The sequence below is a fragment of the Equus przewalskii genome, chromosome 4, assembly GCF_037783145.1.
Source record: "Equus przewalskii isolate Varuska chromosome 4, EquPr2, whole genome shotgun sequence".
NCBI classification, from domain to species: Eukaryota; Metazoa; Chordata; class Mammalia; order Perissodactyla; family Equidae; genus Equus; species Equus przewalskii.
In genome coordinates this window covers 61,171,553-61,185,146 of record NC_091834.1, presented here as the reverse complement: position 1 = coordinate 61,185,146, position 13,594 = coordinate 61,171,553, and the positions used below count along the sequence as shown (strand labels likewise).

General features: G+C 46.2%; 1 protein-coding gene across 17 annotated transcripts in view; it reads left to right on the top strand.

The window, feature by feature from the left end:
- The window catches only part of NOD1 (nucleotide binding oligomerization domain containing 1), a 49,439-nt gene that overhangs the window by 2,804 nt on the left and 33,041 nt on the right, over positions 1-13,594 (top strand). For 4 of the 17 annotated variants that reach the window (XM_070616128.1, XM_070616143.1, XM_070616138.1 and 1 more), the window contains exons 2-3: positions 2,843-2,896; positions 3,504-3,588. The exons of 4 other annotated variants lie outside the window; for them this stretch is intronic. The gene's annotated coding sequence lies outside the window, so the exon portion shown is untranslated. Of the gene's footprint in view, positions 1-2,842; positions 2,960-3,503; positions 3,589-8,428; positions 8,539-13,594 lie in introns of all 17 variants that reach the window. 9 more of the 17 variants (XM_070616129.1, XM_070616139.1, XM_070616136.1 and 6 more) reach the window with 5 other exon arrangements.

The window sequence follows — 13,594 nt, the reverse complement described above, 5'->3', positions numbered from 1 at the left end:
GGCCTGAACTTGTTCTGAGGAAAACTCTTTGGTGCATCACCTGAGCATTGAGGGCAAGTGTTTTTTTCCAAACTTGACCCTTGTATTAAGAAGTGAGGAATCATTGCCATTTCAATTAATTGATGTTTTTTTACCCAGTGCTAGAAAGTGTGTCAAAGCAAGACTTCCTGGATGGAATTTTTATTCTTGTGTTTTATCTAGAATTGCCGCAGAGCAAACTGTGGGCAGACGTTAGGATGCAGAGTTGGCCAATTAAGCTTCCCGTCACCCCTCCCCTTTGCCCTCCTCCCAGCCTCTGGAGCCACTGAGCCAGCCAGGCTGGAGATGCTGTCCCTCTGAGGGGATCTTGGCCCTCTGATGGAGAGGAGCCCTAGCAAGGGATATGCATCTTTAGAGCCAGCAATGTAATTTTGTGTTACACTTCCTTAAGATCAGTAGGGTACTCTCTAGTAAACTGCCCCTTCGGAATTTGTTTTGCTGAGTAGTCATTTTCTTCTAAATTATAGAAAACTATAGTTTGAAGGACTAATAAATAGTTCAACATGAAAGCTCAGGTAATTGCAAAGTGAGCACCAGATTAGCACTAGGTTTTGATAGATTAATATTTTAAGAAAACATAAAAAGTCACCGCTGTTATATCTTTGTTTCAGGATGTCGATAGCCCCTGCCCTTCTTTGTGTCATCACTACCATACTAGGTTAGGGGCAGAAAAGAGTTGGGAGGATGTAGTGACTTGTATTGAGGTGGTGGGGGGGAGAATTCCCCCCTTTACCCTTCTTGAGTTTTTTTTTTGGTGAAGATTAGCCTTGAGCTAACTGCTGCCAATCCTCCTCTTTTTGCTGAGGAAGACTGGTCCTGAGCTAACATCTGTGCCCATCTTCCTCCACTTTATATGTGGGATGCCTACCACAGCATGGCTTGCCAAGCGGTGCCATGTCCGCGCCCAGGATCCAAACCGGTGAACCCTGGGCTGCCAAAGCAGAACATGTGCACTTAACTGCTGCACTACCAGGCCGGCCCCAAGTTCTTTTTTTTTTTAAAGTTGAGCACTTTTTGTATGTTTATTGGCCATTTGTCTGTCTTCCTTTTTTTGGTGAGGAAGATTGGCCCTGAGCTAACATCTATTGCAAATCTGCCTCTTTTTTAGCTTGAGGAGGATTGTCCCTGAGCTAACATCTGTGCCAGTCTTGCTCTGTTTTGTATGTGGGATGCTGCCACAGCATGGCTTAATAAGCAGTGTGTGGATCCTCACCCAGGATCTGAACCTGTGAACCCTGGGCCGCCAAAGCAGAATGTGTGGACTTAACCACTACAGCACGAGGCTGGCCCCCCCTTTTGAGTTCTTATGGCAGCTGGACTAATAATAAAATTGACACAAGACCAGATTAACAGGAGAAAAACCGATCTATTACATGCGCATGGAAGATCATTAAAAAAATGATGCTCACAGAGTGAACAAAGCAAGCAGTTTATATACCTTTTTACACACAAAAAAGAATCAATTTGTGAGGAATTGACAGGACAAAGAAACTTGGGTTTGGGGTACATAATTAGTGAGGAATTTAAGCAGAGTTTGGGTTTGAGGTAGTAAATTAATAAAAGTGACAAGGTTTGTTTACATAGGCTTTTCCACCCTGAATTCTCAGCTCTGGTAATGAAGATGTCGCTCTCTCTCCTGGTGTGGGGAAAGCACCCTTCACATGGGAGATTTATTTCCCCATGCTTTGGGGGGAACAGAGAGAGGAGAGTCCAAACTTCAAGTCAAAGCAAGTACCTTTCATTCAAAATAATCAGTATGCCATTGTGGGATATTTCAGGGCAGCCTACCCTGGGCCCCAACACTGGGTCGATGTTTTCAGAGCCGCATGTAACTGGGGAGGGCAGTCCCATATCGCTAAGGAAAATCTTTACGTGGTGGAAGATCTGTGAGCAGATGAGGATTTGCTTGAGAAAATATTTGTGATAGTCCCACAAATATTTCCCCAAAGATAAAATTCTGGTGACTAAGAACTTCCCATGCTTTAACACATTCCCCAGTTGTTATCTACCACCCCAAACCAAACCTTCTAGAAGGAGCCAGATGGAAAGCTAGGCTTTTCTTTGCAGATTTCTTAACTCCTTGCTACAGTGCAGGCCGTCGGCCAGCCCCCTTCCTGGAGAGGGCCATTCCTGGACGCCATTCAACAAGGCCAGTGCTTTACGTTTAATATGAATTCAGGCACGTTGATGATTTCAAGTGGAGATATGAGATCCATAACAAATACCAAATAGGCAGGACTTTAATGGAAGAAACCATGGGTTTTGGTGTCAAAACTGAGATCGAGCCCCTGCTTTATCCCTTAACTAACTGTGTGACCTCAGCCAAGATGTTTAACCTTTTCAACCTTGTGTCCTCCTTTGTAACATAGTTATAATAATTCTTTCCTTACAGAGTGGTTTTGAGTATGTGATAATTGATGTAAAGTGCTTAGCACACCACCTGGCTTTCAGTAAACGGTAATTGTTATGATGATAATGATTATGATGACTACTTGGGTTCAAGTGCTGGTCTTGCCATCTCCTAGCTGTGTGGCTTTGAGTAAGGTACTTAACCGTCGTGAGCCTCCATTTTTATATCTGTAAAATGGGGATAACTCTACGGATCTGGAAGGATTGGTTTGAGGTTTGGTTAAATGAAATGAAATGATGAGGCATCTGATCTGATAGACCCTAAATGATAATGCTTACATAGATTTACATGTACAACACTGGTCCAAGAGCTTTAGGTTTGGGGAGGGTTGTGGGGCTCATTTGATCTTCCCAGCAACCCTGTGCAGTAGTTCTCATTTTCCCTATTTTACAGATGGGACGACTGAGGCTCACTGAGATTAAATAACTAGCCTGACGTCAACAGATAGTAAGTGCTTGCACCCAGGATTTGAAGCAGGGTCCTGGTTCCCAACCACTGAGCCTGCGCTCGGTGAGGACCCCTCCCTCTCTGCTGACCCCCTACCTCCCCTTGCCTGCCTGCTGTAACTAACCAGCAGATGTGCTTATGGTCTTTCTAGAGCTGTATTTCTGGACACAGAGCCCCAGCTTCTAAAGGATGTCCTGCTTATGAAGTGAGAGTCAGATACCCCATGCCCCACTCCAGAATTGCAACTTTTAAACCTTAACCATTGCCTATGACCTAGTTGATCTAATGTCCACTGAGTGAGGTGGGGGAACCCTGATACTGGCGTTGACTAGCATTATTAGAGGGGGTTATGATGCTTGTTTTGAGATAAATGTCATCTCAGTGCCCTGAGATTGTTAGCTTGGGTGTAATGAAACATACCTTCATCCAGACAGGTGTGTAGCGTATATGGGAAGACAGAAATCAGGCCTGGAAGTTCCCGGGATGGGACTCAGGGGGACGCGACAGTATTTAACAACATCCCCTCGACAGTGCAGTGGCCTGTGCTACCTACACTACCTTGTAATAAATTCCTCACTCATCTTCTCTCTTCTTTACACCCTAACAGGTTGCACCTCTTGTGGAGCTCTGGCAATCCTCCAGGAGGCCTGGGCCAGTGGACCCCGGGCCCCGAAAAGCACACTCTCCGTTGAGTGAGTTGTGGATGCTTTAGCATTTCTGATGATGAGGGGGCAATTGTTCCTCTGGCTTTCCCATGGATGCAGAGTGCTTTGCTGGCTCGGCAGCTTGGTGTCAAAGGCTGTTAGAAAGCTGTTTGTAGCTCCAGGTTCCTCCTGGCTCACTGGCGCTTTGGTTCTTCATTGCATTAATTCATATATTCTTGGGAGGACCTTGCTGGTGCCAGGAGTCTACTAAGGGTTTGCGATACAGCAGTGAATGAAACAGACCCAGTGCCTGGCTGAATGGAGTGTGCAGGCTATTCGAGGAGGAAGGGGTGATAGTTATAGACAGTTATAAATAGTTAGTTATAGATAGTTATAAATAGTTATAGATAGTTATAAATTGGGGGAAGTGTGTAAGAGAAAACAGCAGTATGTCATGAGACAGGGCGTCTGAGCTGTACCAGGATTAGGGGAGTCTGGGATATGCCCCTCTAAGAATGAGCCTTTTTAACTAGGATTTGGGGGTGAAGAGGAATTAGAGCGTGTCAGATGCAGGGAACAGTGTGTCTGGAGGCTCAGAGGTGGGAAAGAACTGGGTGTGTTGAGGAGGGTGTAGAGAGAGCTAAAGAATGAACCAAGCTCAGGCCAAGCAGAGCTTCTTGGGCTGGAAAGGGTTAGGAATTTTATTCTAAAAGGCAGTGAGAGGCCATGAGAGTCACCTCCCCCTTCCCTACCGCCATTTTTCTATGTTAGTAATTTACAAGAAAAAGATAATTAACAACCCCTATTTTTTAAGTTTTATAAATCTTGTCTTAATGAGTGAGACACTTCTGGAGAGAGAAATTATGGTTTTCAACTTCTAGATGAAGGAACTGAAGCTCAGAACAAAGCAAAAGATGGCAGAATCAGGATGCGGAGCCTGGTCTGCCTGACCCACAGGGCCTGCTTCGTGGTTTTCTGGGGCAGATGTGTATAAATGTGTGTGGACCTCCTAGGCATCAGCATCCTTCAGCAGGAGCCTCAATGGATGGATAAGGGGGGACTCCAATCCTTCTTGGCTCCCTGGAAACAAGAGCAAAAGACCCCAAAGAGCAGAGGCAGGTTGGGAGCGTGGATGTCAGAGTGCAGGGTCTGCAGGTACACAATGCTGGCAAGCACCTGGCCAAGGGAAGGAGTGTCAGACAGTTTTTCATGCTAGTCTGTTCTGCTTTCTCTGGCTTTAGCCCATAAGCCCTGAAAGAGGTGCTTTCCTGGCCCTGATAATCTGCCGGGGAATTTGCATGCACTTAAAAGACACAGGTTTGGAAAAAAATTCTTGTTTATTTAGAGCTTTCAGGTCACAGAAAAGGCCCCCAACTGTATGGGGCCAACACCTTAGCCCTGTGTGCTGGCTTGCTTTGGGGTGTCTGCACTCTGCCTTTCTCCTCACTCCTGTGAAGTGGTCACGAGATCACAGAGTGAGAGGCAACAGCAGGTCAGGTGTGTCTTGCCTGGCTGGGTGGGCCTGCTCCCTAAGATAGGACCACACTGGGTGATGAGGGCTCCAGAGTAGTCCAGGCCCAGGGTGTGCCACCTCTCGGGAGAACTCAGCATCTTCTCAACCTCTCAATGCCACTCAGGGTCACCCCGCCCCCAACACATCCCAGGTACCCTCTGGCCAAGCTCCGGCATAAATTTGTGTCCCAGACAGTTGCTGACTGTGGATACAAGTTCAAGGGGGGGTGAATGGAAGTCTCCAGCTCGATGTTTTGGCCAGCAGAGTGTATATTTACTCAAGGCCAAGTTCCAACTCAAGCCTGTGAGGTGACTTGACATATTTTGTTCTCGTGGAATGCCATTCGAATGAGAAGCTCCAGACGTTTTCTGTGTTGATGCTAAATGCCACCTCCAGATATCCTCTGGCTTCCGGACCTGCCACTTCTGTGGCATTTTCTTCCGTATGAGCATTTAAACCCACGCACGGAGTTCCAGATTGGGGTTGCCGATTCAAGGCTCTGTTGTCTTCTGTTGGCTTTCTTTATTCAGATGTTTCTATTCACTGGCCCCTCAGAGATGAATACCAAGCAGGGTGTTTTTGGAACTTTATTTTTCAAAGCCTGGGTAACACCAGGAAAATGTCAATCAACAGTTGCATGTCATCCCCATAAGGCACTGTTGGGAGGCATTGTCAAAGCAACAGGTGATTATGTACCAAGAGAATGTATAGACAATGCTCTGGAAATTGACAACTGGGCTCTGGTTAAACTTTAAAGCGGCAACTAAAATGCCTTGGAGCAGTAGACAATATTGGTGCCTGCAAATCTGAGTTTATCCACTGATAAGCTTAGCAAGTGACAGTCCCCAAGTGAGCCTGTGAGCTTTGGAAATGCACATGTTCGTTCAGTGAGCATCAGTGAAGCACGTCTGTAAGTGCACTGTGCCAGACACATTCAGTCGACAGTTTTTTATCTAGCGTCCTCTATGTGCTGGAGATACAGTGACTACCCAGATGGACACCACCCCTGACAGTCAAATGCTGGGCCTCAGGGATGAACCAGACAGAAGTCCTGGCCTAGACTGCCCTCTCTGTGTGACCAGTGCTGTTCTCAACGCCGTATGCATATGACCTCGTTGAATCCTCACAGCAGTCCTAGGAGGCAGTGCTCCTGCTGTCCACATTTTACAGAGAAGGACGCTGAGGCACAGAAGGTGGTGGTATTTGTCCAAAGCTAGTGATTAGAACCAAGGAGCCTGGTCTTAGAGCCTTGGCCCTTGACTGCCAACCATCAGTTGATGTGCAGGGAGAATTTAGAAAAGGAAGAAAGTAAAGTACCACATCCTCTGCGAGAGGTGGGGATAAAGTACCACGGGAATTCCCAGCAGGGAGAGAGGGGCTGAGGGGCGGAGAGGGGGAGGTGGGACCCACGCCCTTCCCCTACTCTGACTGGCGTCAGTCACAACTGCTGGGGGGATAGGGCAAGACTCTTGGCCCCTGAGGGGGCCGCTCTAAACAGAAGTAAACAAAAGGAGTACTTGCCTCTGTGCCCGGAGACCTAGGTTCTAGTTCTGGTTGATCCAGAAAAGTCTCTGCCCTGCCCAGGGCTTCAGTTTCCTCATCTCTAAGACAGGGGTGTTGGACTGCATTCTGTTCCACTCTAGAAGCCCATGGTTTCAGCAGAGAAGGGAGGAGCTGGCTCTGCATGCATTCCAAACAGAGTTTCTTGACCAGAAGAAGGAGATGCTTGGGTGTGAGGGTTGTGGAGGCAGACATATGACGTCTCAGAAGGCCCAGGCAGCTGTGAAAGGATGTCAGCATTCCACCATTGTCCACCCCGAGGGCTTACATGGCTGCCCCTGCATTCCTTCCTTTGTAGGCAGGGCGCCAGTGTCTGTATCTGGAGTTCAAACTCTGGTACTTTCACAAGAGAGAAAGAGAGAAAAGGGGGGAGGAGGGAGAGAGGGAGAAAGAGAGGAGATATTGAGAGAGACTGACCGATTTTTGTATCTGCTTTGAAATTGTGAGGGATTAAGTGCTTTCAGATACTTAAAGTAAATGAGTGTTAATGGAGCTTAAAGCTTCAAATAATAATTGTAGCCTCATCCGTCTGCTGAATTTTCTCCAGAGGGGGCTGTTAGAAGCTTTCTAGTCTGGCAGAGGCATACAGGATTGAGCTTGTTTTCCAGGTTAAGAAATTGAAAACAAAAGAAGAAAAATGAATAGACCTCCACCCCCCAAAAAACCCCATGAGAGATGGGGTTCTGTGTAGACCCATTAAAGAATGGTGGCTTGAGTTTATCTAGTCGCTGAAGCCTGGAAGCATGGTCGAGCTAATGTTTGTGTGGATTACGCAGCAGGGAAAGAAGGACCCTGTTTGAGTTGACCCATTGTATGTATTCTCTGTGCAGCTCTGTCAATATTCTATAAAAATGTGCTTGGTGTTAGCTTTCTGTTGGGATGAGTTAGTTCGCCCCGCCTCATTACGGGGCAACTTGAAGGATGGCGGAGCCATGCTGTTCACATCACCACTTTCTCCCTGAATATCCAAGTGGTTCATGTCAACAAACGCGGTATTATTGTCTTCACTGTTGGGAAACTGGCCTAAGGAGGCTGGATCCCATTCACCAAAATGCATCTTATTCAAGAGAGAAGTATTTTCCTGGAGAAGAATCCAGATATGATCCTCAGCGTTTGTGGTTATGTGTGTTCAAGCGATGCTGGGGGTTACGGCCAGGTTGGTGGAGCCTATACCTTATTGACATTTTGAATCTGGGTAATATCATCTCCGAGGTAGGCAGGTACCTGTTTGAGGTAGGCAGGGAATGATGGCTTTATTTTACCTTATCTTAAATCTGAATTTAATACATAGATATCAGTTATCGATTCTGATTGTCCAGGACTGTGGTAGACAGACTGTTTTAGAAGCACATATCGTGCACAGCAGGTTGCACCTTGGCCAGAGATGGTATTTGCTGGTTAGACCTTAGTGGTAGGTTGTGCTCTTAACAGAAAGGGAGGAAGAATCCAGAATGATTTCCTTGGTAATGATAACCATTTGTATGGGGAGTAGATACTGGGTGGGAAACTGTGAGGTCCCTTTGGCATCTTCCATCAAAATTAAAACATCAGTTAGGGTCAGAGTGTTACCCAGAAGGCAGTTGAGCCAGTATTGGTTTAAAGTGTTCAGAGGATTCTATTACATGAGAAGAAGGGGAAATACAAGACAAAAGAAGTGAAATGCTGGGTAATCATGGAGCATTTCTTCAATATGGTATTCCTTGAGTCCCAAGATTTTAAAGGTCTGCTTGAAAGTGAGTTTTGTTGCCTCTTTTGCTCTGTACATTTTTTTGTGGGGATTCATTTTTTCACTTTAGATTCCTTGTTTCAAACCAGGCTTTGTGGCAATATCCACAAGTTGACAGCTTCCTACTAAATTGAAGACAAAATAAAACCGTTCCCGCCCACAAACCCATCAGCTTGACTATGATGTTTCATCAAACCAGGCAAGCTTTTCATTCCTTTACAGGTGCACAGAGAGAGTTGTAACATCATATGGGTTTGTTTGGTTTTAATGAACTACCATTCAGTTTAATGGGGACTGAGCATTTTTTCCTCGGGGATGGGCTCTCTGAGTGTGAAGTCAAAGTTCCGTAGAACTAGGTGATTGATGGGACCTGTCTCAAGCTGTTCTAAGATGCCCTGGTGATTAAAAAAGCTCTAAAATAACTTTAAGTTATGTAAGCATATATTCTTTTTGTAAAAAATTAAAACAGTACAAATCATGTAACAGTTTCACATGGTTCCTAACGGATGGTTCTGACAGAAGTGATGGCAGTGGCCTGGGCAGAGATGGCCATGGTTCTGGTACAGAGGCAAGCAGCTGAGTGGAGTGAGATGACAGGGTCTGGAGCCACAACAAGCAGGTGCAGCCACCTCAGTGCAAATCAAGAGTATGCGTGGCTTACTTGTGTGCCTTTTTTTCTTTTAAATAAATTAGTATTGTCTTTTATAGAATTACTTCTAAGTCAGAGGTAGGCAGAGAATGATGCTTTATTTTGACTTGTCTTGACTCTTAATTCAGTAAAGTCAGTCAGTTTTATGGTATCTGAAAAAACAATTGCAGTGGCTTTTCTTTACCATGAGTAGTCCTTTAATGGTGAGGTTTCTGTCCTGTAGAAACTGCTGTCTTGTGAAGGAAGGGAGAGGGCTGTGGTAAGCATCCTGGACCAGCCTCTTAATAATTCCTGCTTTGCCTCCAACCAGCTATCTGAAAACTCTCTTCATCCCTTTGGGCCCTGTTTTCCTAGTGTGCTGAATGCTTGTCTTGTCCAAAATTATGGTATCTGTCAGGATGGGCTAGGTTGTGCTGCAGTAACGGGTAATTCCAAAAGCTGAGTAGCTCAAACAACAAAGGTTGATTCCTTCTCACACTCTTTGTCTCTCACAGGTTAGCATTGTTGTTATCTGTGGGCCTGGGTGGACAGAGCAGCCACCACCTCGAATGTTGCTGGTCTTAGTGCCAGAGGAAAAAGAGCGTTGCACGTGGATAAATTATGCACTGAAAGCTTCCTGCCCAGAGTAACTCATTCCACTTCTGCTCACATTTCATGAGTCAAAGCAAGTAAACTTCAAGGGGGTCGGGACGTGTAACTACCTGGTACCCAGGAAGAGAATCCAAGCCATTTGATGAGCAGCATACTTCTATCAGATGTTGTTTTTCAAGAAAGGGGTAGGGAAGTCTGCAAACATTGTCCAATGGTTAACAAAGTCTTATCCCATAAGCCTGTCCTTTCTCTCTATAAAATCTTTTACCTTTTCCTGTGGCCCCCAAAGTTCCAGAGAGCAGCAGCCTGTTTGGGAACTCACGCTTCGAGAAAGGAACAGAATATGGGCAGGGCGGGTCAGGATAGGAGCATAGGCTGTTGGCCCTGGGCCAGCACGTGGATGCCAGCACAGCTGGCTTGATTCTATTTGTGTTTGTATTTGTCTGCAGCTTATATGCAGAAAGTGTTGGGGGCAGAAATACTGGAAGAGTGGCCTGACACCATGGAGCTCATAGGTCAACTCCGGGTTGTAATTTTAAGTGATCATCTGATACATTGTTCAAGAATGTTTTAAGGAATAGGACTTATGTGCTGGTATTGCAAAGCCAGTTTGTGGAAAGCTGTGTCATCTATTTTGAAATATATATCTATATAAAAGAGTGAATGATGATTCCCAACAATTGGGTGTCTAAGAGTGAAATCAGGAGGCCAGTGTGGATCAGGGGAAATGGTTTTCATGAGGTTTCTGTTCTTGATCTAGCCCCCCCATCAGTTGGGATGGAGGCCAGATTCTCTTGGCTCATCCTGGGAGTTGACGTTCGTGCTCACTCTGTAGGCAGGTGACTCTGTGCTCGGGCTCTGCTGGATGATTTTGCACAGAAAGAAGCCACCGCTGAATGGACGTGTTTGCTAGTGTCTTTTGGGGCGCAGGGGCACACGCTGAGGTTCTCTCTGCTCGCGGGGGTTCATAGTAAGGATACGTGGGATAAGGGGTGGGGTGCCTGGGTGGCCGTGGACTGTGTCCCTCAGCAGCGGGCTGCCTTGACCCACCACTCACGTGCTGTGGTTCTTGGGACTCGACGTCTCTCTGGGTGTCTCAAATTCAAACTCCTCAAGAGAGGGGGGGCTCTGAGCACTTCTCCCCGTCACTCTCCTCTGCAGGGGGTGACGGGGGGCCCAGGAAGCCTTCAGGAGAGCTACAGACCGCCCTGGCTCGCTCTGTTCATTTCTCATCCCACATGCTCACCACGCCTGTCATCCCTTGTTCTCTGTCCATCTGCTCTGTCAGATCATAAACTCTGTGTGTGTGTGGGAGGGGGGGAGCTGCTTCACCTCTGTGTGCCTCAGTTTCCTCATTTGTAAATTGGCTGTAACAAGGACCTCTGCCACGTAGGCTGTCCTAAGGATTGAATGAGATAAGAGTAAAGATTAAGTGAGGTGCTGATTACTGAGTGTTTACGGTGTGGAGCCCTCCTCTAGGCACTTTGTGAATATTAACTCAGTCCTTACAGCCACATGTGGAGGTAGGGATGCTCACTTGGAGGAAACTGAGGCACAGAGAGGATGGCTAACTTCCTAACTAGCGATGGAGACAGAGTTCAAACTCAGCTGGGCTGGCTCCAGAGACCACATGCAGCCCTGTGTTCTCCTGCCTCCACAGTAGGTGCTGGTCCCCTAGTAAAGCACCTACTCAGTGTTAGCTATGGTCATTCTGTGCCCTGCTGGGGCCCCCCCTCAGCACAGGGCTTGCCCTTGGATCTCTGGAGAAGGAGGCATGAGAATGCGGGATGCTGGAGTCTTTCCAGCGCCCCCACCCCCACTGGCCCCTGGCAGCCCTCCGTCTGGTCTGATTGATGATAGCGTGTTGTCGTGTGACTGGCAGCTGGTGGAGGCTGCTGGGCAAGGCATCCAGATGTGTCCTGGCGGCTCAGACAGGCAGGGCCTGGCCATGGAAGGTGCTGCCATTTGTCATCATCTTTGATCCTGTTTGGTACTTGGAACTCCTCCGGTGAGGGGACTTAAAGAGCAAAGAGTGGTGGGTGGCTCTTCCTCTTCTTTATAAAATAAAAACCAGGTGAGCAAATCATCTGTCCAAAACCAGCTTCTGCCCTGAAAAGAGGGCCTTGGCGGTTACAAAGAAACCCGAGATCATGGTAAAGGGACACAAATACATATGGCGTGATGCCAAATATTGAAAGATCAATTTAGGCATAAGTGCTCATGGAGAAAAGCAGACAGCAAATGCTCCAAAATGCGAGTAGTGGGTGATAGGGGACAGTTTTTTTCTCTGAACATTTTTTTTTTTTTGCATTTCTCAAATTTTCCACAGTGAGCAGGCATGCTTTTATACTTGGGGAAAAGTTATTCAAACATAGGAACATCTATGAAGATGGAAAACATCTTTATAAAGTGTTTATTATCTTAGCATCTCAGTTACAGAGAACGCCCATTTCCTTTCGGGGTCCCCTGGGGTAGTGGGAAGGGAAGAAAGCAGCAGGCCTGGGACAAATCCCTCTTTAGAAAGTGAAACTGAGTGTGTGTGTGTCCATATGTGTCTGTGTCGTGTGTGTGTGGTTTCTCTGGGGCCTCCCCATGATTCCAGGACAGAGACAGGAATAGAAGTCAGTCTCTGCCGGTGAGGCCTGGCTCCTCTCCGGAGGCAGGACTCCTTTCTCTGGGGTGTCCCGGTGACCTCAGAGTGTGCATTCTGACTGCAGGTCTGCCACAAGCCCTTTCTAATCCCCGGGCCTCACTTGTCTGTCCCAGACTTTTGGCTGACGCAGACCTCCCTCCATTCTAGGGTTCCAAGTTCATTTCATTCTGAAGTCTTTGCTTTGTTCCTCCATTATCAGCCTCTTCCTTTCATTCAGTTATTTTGTTTTCTTTGCGTTTGGTGGTCTGGTAGGTTTCTGTTGGTCACACGGTCTGTCTTGTCTGTAAGCCCCTGAGGGCAGGGCTACAGTCAGCTTTATTCGCCCTATGTCCCGTACGCTCATGAATGCAGGATAAATGAAAATGAACAAATGAATGAACCTGAGGGCTTCCGCGCTCCAGGGGGCCTCCCCCCTGCGCTGTGCTCTCCTCCCGCTGGGCAGGCACCACCGCTAATGAAGTGGGGCTCTCCTGGAAGGTGTGGTTTTCTACCACTGCAGGCCTGCCTCCCCTCCAGCTTCTCCTGGTGGCTGGGGAGGAGAGTGTGATGGCTGCCAGAGAACACTGGGACCTGCATGGTCCCAGTGCTTGTCCTCATCTGCTTATTATTCTAAACAAATAAGCTACTGGTCAACAGGACTGGCTGACAGCAAGCTCAAAAACCAGTCGGAGTATGCAGCAGTGTTCCTGACAATTAAACCCAGGCCCCAAAATTATCATTTGGATGGGCTAAAATATTTACTTTTTTCTCATTTTAAAAATGAGTTAGGCCCCATCAAAGATGATTTAGAATGTGTCCCCCAAAATCCAAATAACGTAAATCACCTGTAATCCCATCGCTCAGAAATAATCACAATTAATGCTTTGGTATGTTTCCTTCTGATCTTTTTTCTTAGTGTTTATGGGTATTTCTATGAATATGTGTAATGTATATATGCATACATGTGTATAGAAACTGCTTGGATAGACTAGAATACCATCCATGTAGTATTTCCTGTATCCTTTAAAAACCTTTTCAAAAAATATGACCGAGAGTAAATATCCATGGTAAAAGTATAAATTAAAGCATGATACAAAATGATATGACTTAACTTTTTTTCTTTTCTATTATATGCATATAAGGCTATAGATTTCTATGATTTCTTTAATTGTATCCCACAAATTTTGATATGTTGTATTTTCATTATCATGCAGTTCAAAATATTTTCTAATTTTCCATTTTTATTTCTTCTTTGACCTATGGGCTTGGGGATTTTCTAGGTATCTTTTTATTTTTGATTTCTAGCTTAATTCCACCATGGTCAGAGAATATATTCTGAATGATTACAGACCTTTAAAATTTGTTAAGAACTTGCTGTATGGT